The 14,912-nt window shown below is 42.6% G+C and overlaps 1 long non-coding RNA gene across 9 annotated transcripts in view; it reads right to left on the minus strand.

The window, feature by feature from the left end:
* Positions 1 to 14,912, minus strand: part of LOC121075363 — a 32,588-nt gene that overhangs the window by 12,042 nt on the left and 5,634 nt on the right. For 3 of the 9 annotated variants that reach the window (XR_005822933.1, XR_005822934.1, XR_005822935.1), the window contains 2 exons: positions 4,533 to 4,618; positions 115 to 368 (listed from right to left, as the gene is read on the minus strand). This is a non-coding gene — a long non-coding RNA (uncharacterized LOC121075363). Of the gene's footprint in view, positions 1 to 114; positions 369 to 4,532; positions 4,619 to 13,238; positions 13,304 to 13,868; positions 13,962 to 14,060; positions 14,146 to 14,912 lie in introns of those variants that run through there. The other 6 variants (XR_005822928.1, XR_005822937.1, XR_005822927.1 and 3 more) reach the window with 6 other exon arrangements.

A 14,912-nucleotide genomic window follows, 5' to 3' on the forward strand; every position in this document is an offset into this window, starting at 1 on the left:
AACACAGAGACAAGACAAAACTGTGAAAGTACTCTGGCTGATCTCAAATTAAGGGAGAGGGTGCCAAGAAGCAAACTCAGAATGGAAGTGAACAAAAGCAGAGCAAAAACTCACCCCTGAAATCCTGAGGACATCACATTTCTTTGCAAAAATCTCCCAGTGGTGCAGCGCTTGCTGAAGTGCAGATTTCCACTGAGCTGTACAAGCTGATAAATTCACAGGGAAAGATTTTAACCATTTCAGGTGGCTTCATTTTTTCCTCTTCTGAAGAGTTTTGTAGCATTGGTCTGTTGGCAAGAGGACACCTGGTATCAGAATTAGCACTGCAGCATCTTTCACTAGCAGAGAAGGCCCTGGGAACTTTTTTCCTAGTAAGAAAGAGAAGAAACATAGGTCAACCCTGAAGTAGCCTTTGGAACACATTTCTCAACATGCTGTACAAAAATGCACCCATTTCTTATAAAGGAAATGTGTTAACTGCTTGGAAATCAGACAATTTCTGGCTCAGTTCCAATAATGAAACAGAACTGCCTTCTTGAGAGCCATACGCTCCCATGTTTGGCTCTAACACTAAATATGGTGAGTGTACTCTTGACAAAGCCACGCAGAACTATACTTAAGATCACAGATCTCACTTGGATAGGGCCCTCTGGCCACCCTATGGGTCCAGCCTGCACTTCATCTGGAGTGAACTTTACAAGTACACGCTGGGTGCTTTTCAGCCCTCCGCCTTTCCTGTCTATAAAATTAAAGAAATGACTTTTGCGGAGTAAAAACAAAGAGAAAGATGGCTGGGAAGGACAACATGAGCCGAGACAAGATCACAATACTGAAAGCTGTTGTAAGCCGTTATCTGTGAGAAGAGGCCGACGCCCAGCTCCCCACACCTTCCTTTCAGGTAGTTGCAGAGAGCAATGAGGTCTCCCCTGAGCCTCCTCTTTTCCAGACTAAACAACCCCAGTTCCCTCAGCCGCTCCTCACAGGACTTGTGTGCCAGGCCCTTCACCAGCTTCATAGACCTTCTCTGGAAGGGCCTTGATCTCCAGCGCCTCGATGTTTATTCCAGCGTTTTACAATGACTACAAATAGAAACTTTTCCTATCATTTAGCCTAAATATCCTTCCATGAACCTAGAACCATTACTTTCTATTCTATTTCAAGTGGAAATGGAGAACATTTTCTCCTATCCTCTTTACAGGTGTGCATTTGTATATTTGAAGACATCACACCTCACACTAGACCGAATGACCTCAAATCTTTCAACAGACCCACCAACAGTCTTGCTTTCATTCCCCCTACTCTCTCGAATTGGTTGATATCTTTCTTGAGGCACAATGCCTGAAAAAGCAGTCACTAACTTGTAAGATCCTATTTTTTCTGAATCAGCAACACAGTTCTCAAATTATTCCTTATTTGAGAAAATAATAATAACAACAACAACAACAAAGTTTTGCCCTGTGCTAGATAAAAGATTGTGAATTCATTGATTTGGAAACAGCATTCTTGCTCCAGAAAACAGACGGGTTAGCAAGCTTTGACTGACCATAGCATTATAAAATCAGTTATAAGGTCATAATATTAAGGGAAGTATGGGCTCTTTACACATATAAAAAATAATTTTCAAATTATACACATTGATTTTGGCAGGAGTTGCGACAACCCTGAGCCTTGACATGCCTGCTAATACCTACTGCAGAGACTGGAAAAAGGAGCCAGCACCATACCTTCTTTCTTCCCCTGAAGAGGTGACGTTTTACCTTGAAAATCAGATAAACACATACTGATTAGGCCAAATATTTAACTGAGTTCTTTCAGTGGTGAGTCTGCATGCAAATATAGTAGTGATAGGAAAACGAGTAACAGTTTTAAACTAAAAAAGGGTAGATTTAGATTAGACATTAGGAAGAAATTCTTTACTCCGAGAGTGGTGAGGCACTGGAACAGGTTGTGTAATCCACATCCTCTCCATCTCCCTGGAGGGTGCACTAACCACCTCTGGCTTGAACACCTAGGTGCTGACCTCACTCAGCGGCTGACACCCTGTCCCCAGGAAGGCACCTGATGCCTGGGGCAGCCAGGACGTGCCCTACCACCCAGGGAGCCCCCTGCCCACTGCCCCTGAGGCAGGCAGGGGAAATCACCTGCCTTTCCACACCTCTGCTGCTAGGTATGTAGTGATTTTCCTGGGGTAGAGGGCAGGTGGAAGAGGATATAAATAATAAAGACACATCAATCTCCTGTTTTTACTTTATCTCATTACCACAAAGGGTAAGGTGGAAAGTCCCAGACTTTTAAAGCACACTATTGTCTTTCATTTTCTATATGGATGGAAATTTTGGATGAATGAGTCAAAGCACTCTACTTCCTCTAGGAACTGTTCTTACAGTGCAGTACTAAAAATCCTGATAATCTGGCAAGGCTTGCAGTCTCCCCTGAAGATTGGAGCTGGTCAGGATCGCTTTCTGTATATAAAGTATCTGGTGAGTAGGCAGCACTCAGTGGCATAGTGCCACTGCCTGGGTAAAGTTCACCATCCTAACCTAATAGTTATTTCCAGACAGTTAAGTGAAGGTAAAGACTCACCAAATAAATAAATAAATAAAATTGGAAGCTTAGTTGTTTAGCAAGTGCCAGAGGTGAGATGTTGAAGTGCTTTCCAGTCTAGACGAGGCTGGAATCAGCAAGAAAAACCTGTGCTACCCGGCCATGTTCTGGAAAAGAGAGGTCAGACCCGAGGATGCAGGAGCGTTGTGTCCACTTGGCTAAGAGAGGGCAGAGTGCGTGTCGTGCCTCGCTTGTCTTTCCCCCAGAGCATGCTGCATCCTGCCTCTCTTCTGATCTTTTCAATTTTTTTTTAATGTTAGCTGTTGGGCAGAAGACAAGTTTTGCTAACCACTAGATGGCAGAAAGCAGCAGGGATTGAGCACGGGCACAGCTGTGTCCAGCAGGACCCCCAGCTACCCGAGGCCACTGTGCCCCCGCTGCCAGCCAAAGCTGCACAGCAGTTCTCGTCTGTGCTCCTAAATTCAACAGGTGCTGCGCTACACCCAGCAAACCTCAAGGAGGAAATAATTTTTTTTTTTTTGGGGGGGGGGGGGGGGGACAGAGATATTTTGCGGGTTCTTTGGTTTTGCTCTGTATTCTCACAGTGCTCAAAGATGTGCCACCTATTTTGAGATGGCACTGAAGTGTGGCATGGTGGCTGTGTGCGAGCAGTCTGATCTTTTTAGGGGAGAGCAGGTGCCCTTCTGCGGTTCTTTGGAAGACAGGACAGTGTGCCACCAGACAAAAGTGGCTTTCATTGACTAAGAACAAGACAAAACTTATGTTCCTTAAATTATATCCTCAATTGCTCACTCTTTTGTGCCTCATTCTCCTAAAATGCTATATGTCCAAAGAGAAAATCCCACAAAAATGTTAAAATTTCAGAGTTAGGCACGTTTACTCCACACAATTTTTAATAGTATTTGAATTTTGGCTGAGGAGAACACTAATTTTCTCAACCAAAGAACACCAAGTGCAGTGAGTGATGACAAATCCATTTTACAATATGGATTCACTTTCAAGTCTTTTCTCAAAGTTTATGCTTTTTAAATACCCTGGTGTTAGTGAAAGACCTTGACATCTAAAAATTTATATTGCAAACAGAAAAAGAGCAAGACTCTTCTTATCAATACCCCCACCATCTCCTACCTCTCTTGACCCAGATGAGCCCCCTACAAAGATGAAAGTTGTCCCATCTCTGCCCTGAGCCCTGCCTGCACCTGGCTACATGAAGCCAAGGCAAGGAGTTGCACATCTTTCATTTTGGTGACTCTCTGAATGCCAGAGCTCCCAGTCCCTACCCTGTTAACAGGCTGCCTTAACTGCAGGGCTTGCTTCTACTTGGCTGTCCCAAATTAACTGCTAAAATAATGGACTTTCTGTGGATTTTCTTACAAGAATGTGTCAAGAATACTGACTACACTTCTGTCCAGGGCATTCTCTGCTCCCTTCTAGCTTCATATCTGACAAACACGAGGTTTCAAAACATGTTCATTTTTCTTCCGTTTCTTTTTCCTTAAGCAAGTAACTATCTAAAACAAAATAAAACCTTATCTGCCACACAGGACATAATCAAACAACTCCAAACAGACCTTGTCATCTTCCCACTGGACCCAGACTCTGGTGCGTGATTCATCCCACCTGTTGCAGACACCTGAAGTAAAAAATTGCATCTGTGTTAACTATCAACAGGCCCCCTTAAGACTCATGGAAGGAAAATGAATCATATAACAATTCATGCATGTTACCGTTAGGTGGGCATTGAATCATACCATAAAAAGTCTGATTCACCCCCCAGCTGTGAAGAAAGCCTTCTCACCCACAGTGGGACCCAGCGACTTGGCTATGAGCTTCATCAAGGAGAACACAACCTCCTTCATCCTGCTGTTCTATGCTTATTTTCCATCATCCACAAGCCTCCTTTCCAACTGTAGTGAAGTGCTCCACCTGGATAAACTCAGGCAGGTTTAAAAAGGATATCTGCTCACCTGATCTATATGTTGGGTCTGAGTTCGATGCATTGAGTCTAGATCCAGAACTGAAGATCCTCAATTAACGTTAATTTGTGGACATCCTGTTACAACAATAGATAAAAAACTGAGCAGGAAGCAAAGGTACCATGAGCTGCTGCATAAAGTACTTGTCTCAGCCTGTCAGAAACAAAGGAGTGAAAGAAACCGCTCTATAGCATTGTTCCAAAGAGTTCAGAGGCAGCAGTGAGCGTGACAGACAAGACGAGGAAGGTGCCAATGTGAGAGCTGGAGCACATCCCTTGGTAACATAGAACAGTCACCTTCTTCACCCTGAACATGAATGTGGCAGCAAAGAGAAGTCAAAGATGTGTATGAGACAAAAGCTTCAGTCCAGCCCTTAGGCTTCTGTTTCTCTAATCCTTGTAGCATCTACCTCAAGATCACAGGCTTTTAGGAAAACGGAAAAGTAGGAAGTGTCTGACATAATAGTTTTCATACCAAGTAATAAAGACTACAAAGGTTAGTGAGAGACTGGATCCCAGCTTTCTGTCACACAGAAAAATAGTTTGGTTACACCTGTTCCCCAGGATATTCTGGGATAAACAATTCCTGAGAAAAACTCATAGAAGAAGAACTCATGAAGATGAATAGGAAGGAAGAAAATTAATAATAAAAGAAAATAATATTTTTTTATAGTTTTGTTTTAGCTTAAACACAGAACATTCCAGGGTAGCCAGAGCTAGTGGAGCAGACATACCATATTAGCTGTTACAAACGCAGTTAACCCCTTCCCATCATGGAAAAGGACAATTCCTATATAATATGTGGAGGCACGGAAAATTCCCTGGCATGATTTACTGCTAGAGCAGCTCTATTAAAATCACTGAAAGATAACCATTAAAAACACACAGCAAGTATCAATGTAGAGAGTAAAAGAAAACCATGGACTAAAATCCTGACCTATGACTTCTCCCCATCTTCCTTACCCATAAACAGAGCTCCTGGAAAAGCCATCAGAGCGATGTCCATGAAGTCAGGGGATCAATAGGCCAGTCACTTAACCCTCTTTTACAAATTACAGAAGTGGAGGTGAAAGATGCAAAAAAGGAGGCAAAAAGTAAAAGATTTACTCAAGGTCCACCAAGTAGATCAGCACGAGCACATGTAAGAGGAGCAGAGCCTATGGTTTGTAGTGGGCCCTTGGGATTAGCAGGAGGACTGCAAAGTGAGAGATGCCTCCCTGCAATTACTAGTCTGATCCTGTAAAATGCCTTACCCAAAGGACTGTCCCAGCAAGGCACGCAAAGTACATCTTTCTATAATCAGAAAACTCACTTATTGCATTTAACTATCACTTATCTCCCAAAGAATAGAAAAATAAACATACCCTATGAAAGGGCCCCAGCCAACTGTAATTTGCCCGTATACAAAGGAGTAAGATTACAAATTTAAGCCTGAAAATTTTAATATGATGTCTAAAATTAATCTCCCTAGCGTTCTCATAGTTCTTTTTCTGTAAATAAACATCCTTTAGATAGCTGGCTATTATTCCAGAATGAGAGCTGTATTACCAGTTTATATATCTTTCATTAATAGTTGCACAGGATTAGAGTATCTTTAAATTTCTGATCTTTCTTTCTCTGTTTTGTCATTCTGAAACGCTAGACATACTCTCTAGCAGGTTAGCCTGTAACTTCAATGCAGTTAAACTCTGTTGAAAAATTGTATGTTATGGCAGGCAATGTTTTGACAAAGCTCCTATTCTTGACGTAGGACACAAATTCTTACTGGAAATCCCACCACTACTTGCACACTGCTACTACAACAACACTCCCATTACAGGAACCATTTGATGCCTTAGAGCAAACTGCACATGCAGAGAGGACACCTTAACCCTTTTTCTTTCCTACAGAGCTTCAGCCACTGGTGAGGGCAACCGAGACGTCTGCATTCCTGAAGGAAAATGACAGTGGCCAGTGAGAAAACTTCATTTAGAGGCAAGTTTTGCAATGAGCCATGATAAGCATACTCAGCTCCCATCTACACATACAAGATTAGGACTCCAGAGGCTGAGGCCGGCTGCCCACCAGGCCAAGGCAGCAGGGCTCTGTGTGGCCTCCTCCAGCCAATGTGGCCAACAGTGGGCAGGACTCACAGGAAGACTCAAGACCTCTCATTAGGTTATCTGATCCAGCACACACCTCTGGTGCAACTTTAGATTTCCTCCAGGCTTACTCAGGAGCCACAAAACCTATGGCAACAGCTACAGCTGCCTAAATTAACAACGTAGAGTGGGCAGGGAGTCAGACCCATATCATGAGTCATAGGAGTACTACGCTCTGTAGGTCTTCCAAGACAAACAGATCTGAATAATGAAGTCCTGGTTTTCCTTCTAGGAGTGGTCACTGCGCTGTGGCCCTTCTCAGAGAGGAAAAGTTAGGATAAGGAGAAATAAACATCATTATTTTTTTTTCTGGGACTGTCCAGAACTCGTAAAGGTCTTTGGGATAACAAGCAGACACTATGCAGACGTTCAGGTTCAAAAATAGAGGCTTTAATGTACCTCCTCTCAAAAACAAAATATTTTTCTCTTGTCAGCCCATCTTTGTTTTCCCTAAATTTCCCACAGATGTGTATTTACTCCCATGTGGCTGATAAAGAGCTATATTCAGGGCATCGCGCACACAGAGCAATGCCCTACAATTCTTACAGACGCAATGTGTCACCTCAAAGTAATTGCTTTACTACTTTGAAATGACAGGCTTGGACTCTGTCAACAGCCATAGGCAGAGGAGAGGGGTGCAGAAGGGCAGCTGGCACTGTCACCTGCATGGGACAACTCCTGAGTGCCACCGATATCTCCACGGCTGGGCCACAGCGAGGTGTCACCCTGTGCCTGTGATTGAATACTGGGGCTCGGTCTGATAACAGTCTGACAAAGCCAACCCAGCCTCTCGGGGCGGGGGAAGAGTTTGGAAAACCTCTAGGAGTATAAAAACTGCAGTTTTGTCTAAACAAACACAAAAAGCACCATAGCATTGTCCCAAAGGCTGTGTGCTCTGCAGCAGCCCAGAGGAGAGAGGGTGCTCAGGAGCAGCAGCAGGGGATAGGAAGACACAGGCCTTTGAAGCACTCAAAGCACTGAAGATCACTGAAAATGACATCTCGAACAACCAAAAAGTATGAGTGGTATCTATTTTTGTCACTGAACAAGGGAGAGTCCCATGGGTTAAAATGTAGACTAAGACTGCTCTCTCACACACCCAAGGAGGCCAGAGACGGATGATGTGGTACCGTCTGGTTCTAACATTTCTTAACTTCCATTCACATAATTGCATGACGCTGTTTTTCCTATTATTCATGCTGTTATCTGGCCAGCCTCCTTCTTTTGGGATCTCCTTTCCGCTTTTTAATTTCAAGGGCAAATAGTGCTCTCAATGGCGATCTCTCAGCTCTTTCCTTCCTCCATGCAATTATCTTCAAACCCTCAGTGCGCAGTGGGAATTCGCACACCCTTTTCCTATGCACTGCTCACTGCCCTTCCACCAGGGTGGTCCTTAGTGCCCATTCCTGTTAGTTTCCAAGGAGGTAACCACAGTTCTCTCTAATCTGTTCAGGAGAGACACCGTCTTCACAGGACAAACACCCTCTGTCATGCTGCCCACTGAGAAAAACTTCCCATCAGCACTCTGAGGGCAGCGCACCTTCCCTTCAGCTCCCCAAAATATATTTTCAGTCTCAGTATTTTGTGGTGCCACCAGACAAATTCTGGTCTAAGCAAATCCCAGGAAACTCAACAAATTGCAGCCAAATGCAAATGCAGTTACTCGGTACCCAACACCTGGGTTTGGACTTTTTGAGCACAGCTTTCAGGAAGTCCCCCTTCCATTTAATATGTCAAAGTGAATCAAAACGAACAGTTTTTCCTGGACTAATAATTCATCAAAGAAAAGTTCATAGAGGCTTGCAGGACAGTTCAGAAAATGCTCATGCGTTGGTTTAATTTGGCTTTAATGAAGCTTTTCTATCTCAATGAGGAGAATTGCAGCTCAGTTCTCACACACAGTTGGTCATTGTTACCACGGACATGACCTTTATGGGACAGATTGCCTCTTATCCTGTCAACATGGTGTTCTGTGCAGGGCAGCCCAAGTATGCATTCCCTTCCCAAAAAAAGGCATTCTTTGTGGTCCTTTAAGGAGTTTTAACAGTTTTATCTGAGCATCCCATGAATAGTATTTTAACATCATAACACTTTAACACCAAGTATTTTTGCATAACTAAAAATTGGACTGAAGACATAACCAAGAATTGACACTTATCCTGTTTGAGCTTCCTACATTTGAACTTCAGCCTCTGGATGGAAGACTTTCTACTACAGTGTTTGCTGCAAGTAGATCCAGGATGTTTATTATCTATGTGTTCCTCCAAGGGGTTATAGCAAAAGTCATCCAAAACCATTTATCTCAGACAAATTCAAGAATACAGTCTCATAGGATCAGTTCAGTACCTCTGAAGCCCAACCTAAAACATACTGCACACCTATTCAGCAATACTACAATATAATATCAATCAATGCCTGCCACCCCCTCTTTGTATGAGCTGAACAATAGAACCAGGTAACTGAAGACCACAACATGGAAAATATGTGACTGTTTTATACCAGTAATTACTGTGTGCTTTACAGAGAAAAATTTTAATCTTGCCCCACCTTAAAAAAAAAAAAAAAAAAAAAAAAACACTAAAGCAACAGAAATCTCATTGAAATGAAAGAAAAAAAAATCAGTTTAATACCTTACAACCACAAGCTATACGCAATATGAACCATCAGAAAGGCTAAAGAATGAATCCTCACATCCTCACTGCAGGCCTTTATCCCCTGAACTAAGATGATGCGTGTGATGTTCTCACTTGTACAGGAGCTAGAGATGCCTCTGCAGCTTGGATTACAGAGTAAGACAGCATCTTTCAGCAAGAGAAGAAACAGTCTGTGCTTCTTTCTTTGCGTTGTGGCTGATTAGAAAGGGAATATAGCAAATATGGAGCTAAACTGAGGACCCTGGAACTCTCTTCCCAGGCCAAAGATACTGGGGTTTGCTTTGCCACAGGTAGATCTCCCTCCAACAAATATTCTGCTTTACCTGCTCTCAGGCAGACCCTATGGAGGGTACCAGGTACTCCAAACATGGGCCAGTCCCACTGTTCAGTGGTCTCTACTCCTGGAAGCTGCTGGTTTGCCAGCTCAGTAAAAAGAAGTAAGGCTACTTCTTGTCTAAATAAATATCTGATGACAACGCACAGTAACAGTAAAAGAGCTACCACCTATAGCTACAGGGTTGTACCTGTCTCTAACTTTGGCAAAAGACTAGGATTCATGTATCTGTCATCTCCTTAGGATCTAGTTAAATGCAGGCTCTCTCTGGGGTTTCCTGTAATCCATCCGTTTGACAGACTTTCCTGGAATGTCAGTTTGATAGGCTGTTATTTTTACTGGAGGAGAACTGAATGCCACTGCCCAAATTAGATGCTGAGCTCCTTTGAGAATATGGATGTTGAATAACTTCCTGGACAAAATAATAATAATTATTTAAAAATGTGGTTTGGTTCACAGGAGCATAAAACCCGGGAACTATTTCATCAACTATTGTGAAATAAGGACTTCCTACAGACTGGCAAGGAAGGACTCGAAGCTCACAATGTGACCTTGAAGAAGCCAGTAATAGTGTTTCATTTAAATAGTTAATAACAACACCCCATATTAGTTTTATGTTAACAGTTAATATTATTGTCAATTTTACTATTATTAGCTATTATTTTTACCCCATATTCTATACCAACACGTAAAGAAGAACAGCATGCTTCATTCCATGCTAGCTCTCATCAAAAACATGCCAGGATGGCATCCACTGAGATGGATGACCACCTAGCCTCCTTTGCCAGCAGAAGGTTGCCACCACATACCCAACCCTCCCTTTTTCATCTCTCTCACTCCTCATGAGCCATAATGATGTCAAAAGACTTCTGGAAAGTCTAGTATATCAGCCTGCCTCTGTGCAGGAGCTTTGTGTGAGGACAGGTAAGGGAGTAATGATCATCAGAGCTCCCCAGCAACCCAGGGTGCATTTACAGTGGCAGAAGTTGCAGTGCACGCACTGCATCCCCGCTGCTCCAGGGCTTTGGCATAGCTGCACTTATGCAATCAAAATAAGAACGTCATACTATACTTGATCTCTGAAATCATTTCAGTCTTTCCAATAATCATTTGTTTTTCTATAATTACTTATTTTCCGGAATTAACCTCAGTGAGTACTGGCACAAAATGTTTCCTTATCTTCACAGCCTTTGAGTTACTCTCAGTTCAAAAATAAAATGACAAAACATACATGTATATCAGACACACACAAAAACACTGGAAAAAATAACATGGAAAGTTACAGCTTATCAAATTAATCATAGCTTCTCAGATCTGAAGGTGGAATACTTTAAGATATTGACAGTGGAAAGAATAAATGGTGGCATGTTTTTTTTCTGTCATGGGAGTGAGTCACTCAGATAAAACTCGCCTGTGAATTATCAGGATGTACAGACTGCAGTAGTTTCCTTTATAATTATCTTTTCATCAAGTTTACAGTAGCAGGTTCTAGAAAAATGGGACTCTCAGACTTTTGAGCCTTTTAATTGTAAAACTATTTTTGACCCAATCCCCTGCCCTCCCTCTCCCCTGCCTCCCTCCCAGTCCTCATCTGGGTGAGCTGATAACTTAACAAAATTGATGACGTTTATTGGACTAATCCCACACCCTCACAGCGTTTGTCCACTGACGAAAATAGACAGCGTGAGGCCTTCCTCTGACCCACATCTCTACACCTTTCAAAGCACTTCAAAACATACCTTTCCATTCACAATCACAGCTGTATGAAATCTGCCCATAAAGATCCCTGAGCCTCCCAGCAGTACTGGCAAAATACTGCCAAAATGCATTTCACTGGGAGCCAGAAAGTGCTGGTGTTTCAACTGCACTACGTCTAATCTTTGAGTATGGCAGGGTACAGGGGCGATGGCAAATTCACAGCCAAAAGGGCAAAAAAAATATGAGATGGAAAAGAAAAAGACACACATACAAAATTAAAAAGAATTAGCCTATGGGTAGTGAGAAAAGTTATGACACAAGAAGAGAGGAGGTACAAGATATGCAGGGGAAGACAGTGAAAACCTTTGACAATCTTTGAACCTGCACCATTAAAGTCACCACATATTCCCATCTACACCAACAGCTGTGGCTCTCCTTCCTTTTCTCTCCTAAATTTTTCTTGTGAGCTAAAACTCACAGCTGCACATTTTGTTCCTCCCTGGCAATTTTCAGACACTCAGGCAGTGGAGGTTACAATATTAAAAAAACAATTCAGTGACCAACTTGCCCCCACATATACCACCTCTCACCCTCCCTTCCGCAATGTCCTGCTTGTAGGAATTAAGTGGTAGCCACCAGAACCACTTAGGGAAAACAACGGATGGGAGTCAACCAGACAGTTTAGAAACAGTTTTGGTACAAGAATAAAACAGCTCATCCCTAATCCTTCCTTTCTAAGCCTGGTCATTATATCAACAGCATTGCTCACAGGAGCAAGGCAAGCTGTGGTCCGATTGGTCTCACCTCTTCCTGCTTGGGAAGGAAAAAAGACATGCTGTGAAGAAAGTAATCTGAACTTTCTCAGGATGTGGAGCTAAAAGCTCAAAGGTTGCTGGCAGCTTGCTGTCTGGATATTATGGAACGTAAAGAAAACATGTACTCAAAATTAGGATTCAGTGAGAAGTTTGAATTCCTACTCCCATAGGACAAACCAGATTTTTTTTTCCAGTTAGGGCTGGGAGACATCATTCTTAGTGCTTTTCCTCTTCTGCACTACACTGCTTCAGTCATATATAACACAAGATGAAAAAGAAGAGACAGCTCTCCACACTAATACCTAAAGATTTTTCCCAACCTAAACCCACCAGGTTTACACACCTGGGTCATGCCACCTCCTCTTCCTTTACAGGGAGACTAACAGTACTTTTGGTATTACATCTTTTACATTCAAATCCTCTCCTACCAGGGGAATTAGAGGACTGAGGATTTCCCTAATGGTGGTGGGGAAAAATGAAAATCTCTGGTAATTAGAAAAATCACATGTTCCTCCCAGAAGACAAGGTAGCCTGGACAATCTGGACGTGCTGCACACAGAGACCTGCTGTACAGCACAGCAGTAGTTGCATCCCAGTAGCTGCTTATTGGGGGATCCCTTAATATGGTCCCTTGATAGATAGATGTCTTCCACTAGGTGTAAATATTTGGCTTCTTAGAGGAGAAGTGAAATTTCTCCTGATGTGACTTTTGGTGGTTTGGGTTTTCCATTTTTACAGTTTGAGCAGCCTGTGTCTTTAGAAAGGGGGTGGTTGGTTCAAGTTAGCAGTTGGGAAAGAGGAGAGAAATCTTCTTTTTCTTGAAAGTAACTAAATCTGTTCCAGAAATGAAAGCTCCAGCCTGGAAGCTATTATGTAGAAAGAGTCCCAGCCAAGAGCCTGAGACCTGCTACCCCAGAAGAAAGCACCAAGAGGAACTGAGAGCAGACGAGAAGCAGAAGGACAAACTCTCATGTGCTAGAGGGTACTGTGCCATCTTTGCTGAAATGTAGAAAAACACCAAGTTGTCTGAAATCAATCCTGGAAGCAAGGACCTACCTCCAAGGACTCTGCAAGGTGGCAGCAGATAACTCTGTCCTGTCATGTCAGTTTTCTCTGAAAGTCTATCAACAAAACATCAGCATTAAGTAGCATCATTAAATCATTTAGGTTGGAAAACACCTTCAAGATCACCAAGTCCAACTATCAGCCTGATCTACTGAGTCCCATCACTAAACCATATCCCTTGCCACATCCACACGTCTCTTAAACACCTCCAGGGATGGGGACTCCACTGCTTCCCTGGGCAGCCTGTTCCAGTCCTTCACAAACCCCTCCATGAAGAAATTCCCCCTAATGTCCAATCTAGAGCCACCCCTGGCACAACTTGAGACTGTTTCAGCTCTCCTGCAAATAGGTGAGTTCATACATGCAACAAAATCTGAAGAGGCCCTGTGCCTCCGTGGAGAGAGGCTCTCCTACAGCACCTGGAAGCACAGCAGGCCTCAGACCTGCACTCTCCTCAAATCCCCTCAAATCACACAAAGAAGCAGCCCTGTAGGCTTCTCTTCACAAAGCTAAACTCTTCCCTGTAATCCTCATAAATCCTGTAATCATGCCTGCTACTCCCCGTGGTTTCTCTTTGCCCAGTGCTTTCAGCACCCCAGTCATGCAAGTCAGGCTCAATACCTCTTCTCTGCCTGAGGCGATTGGCTCCACCATTGCCTGTCTCTCAGTGCCTTGAAGAGGTTCTCAGCTCGTCCTTTGAGACCGTACAACTTCCTATAAGCAAAGACAAACTGTGGCAACTCCATTTCCAAATAATTACGGGTCTCGAAATGCCACTGAAAAGAAAGATTCATTAAAAAATCCACCCCCTACCTGAAGTCTCAGCACAGTTTATTTGGTTTGTTGTATGTCCTAATCACTGTCATCATTTACCTCCAGCCAGAGCAGCAAATTAGAACTTGCAGATGGAGAATTTTACATTATTTAGTGTTGTTTGCAAGCTGTCTATTCCTTAACATGAAACATTTTCATAATAATTTATGTAAATAGAATAAAACATTATGGAACACCTACCAAACCTTGAAATACCTCCCACAAAATACTCATTAATATCACTGGAGGCTCCCTCCATCATTTCAGTGGGAAAGGAAAAAAGACGATTGTTTATATTTACACTATTTTTGGAAGCAAACTTTTGGCAGCAAAGATGGCGAAACACTATTTTTTTATGACTTATTATTTATACTACAACAAGATGAATATAAATTCTTTGTTTTGAAAATAAATACTTCAATACATACCACATATGTGCATGCCAGCAGGCCAAAATGATTTGTAACCACCTAAATCATACATCAACTTTAGACAGACAGACTAAGATAGAGCTGTGTTTTGGGACACGGCTGTATCAACAACCCCACTTCTCCTGAAGGCCTGTTCGGGGGCATTTCCTCCGTGGGAAACAACCCCACACTAAATGTTTTCTCAGAAGGGCATAAATTCAGCTAAATTCTAAATATAGTCCAAAACTCTCTCCCAAAGGTTTCACCGGGAATGACTAACAACTGCATATTGGTACCACCAGGAGCACATACGAATAATAACTACATGAAAGCTGTATCTGCCAAAATCCATTCTGTACTGGAGTAGATTTTACATACCATTAAAACAGCCTTACCATACATAATACAAACAAATGAAGCAAGGGCATTAAACTAAGTGTAC

This window comes from Cygnus olor, chromosome 1 (assembly GCF_009769625.2).
Source record: "Cygnus olor isolate bCygOlo1 chromosome 1, bCygOlo1.pri.v2, whole genome shotgun sequence".
Lineage (NCBI taxonomy): Eukaryota > Metazoa > Chordata > Aves > Anseriformes > Anatidae > Cygnus > Cygnus olor.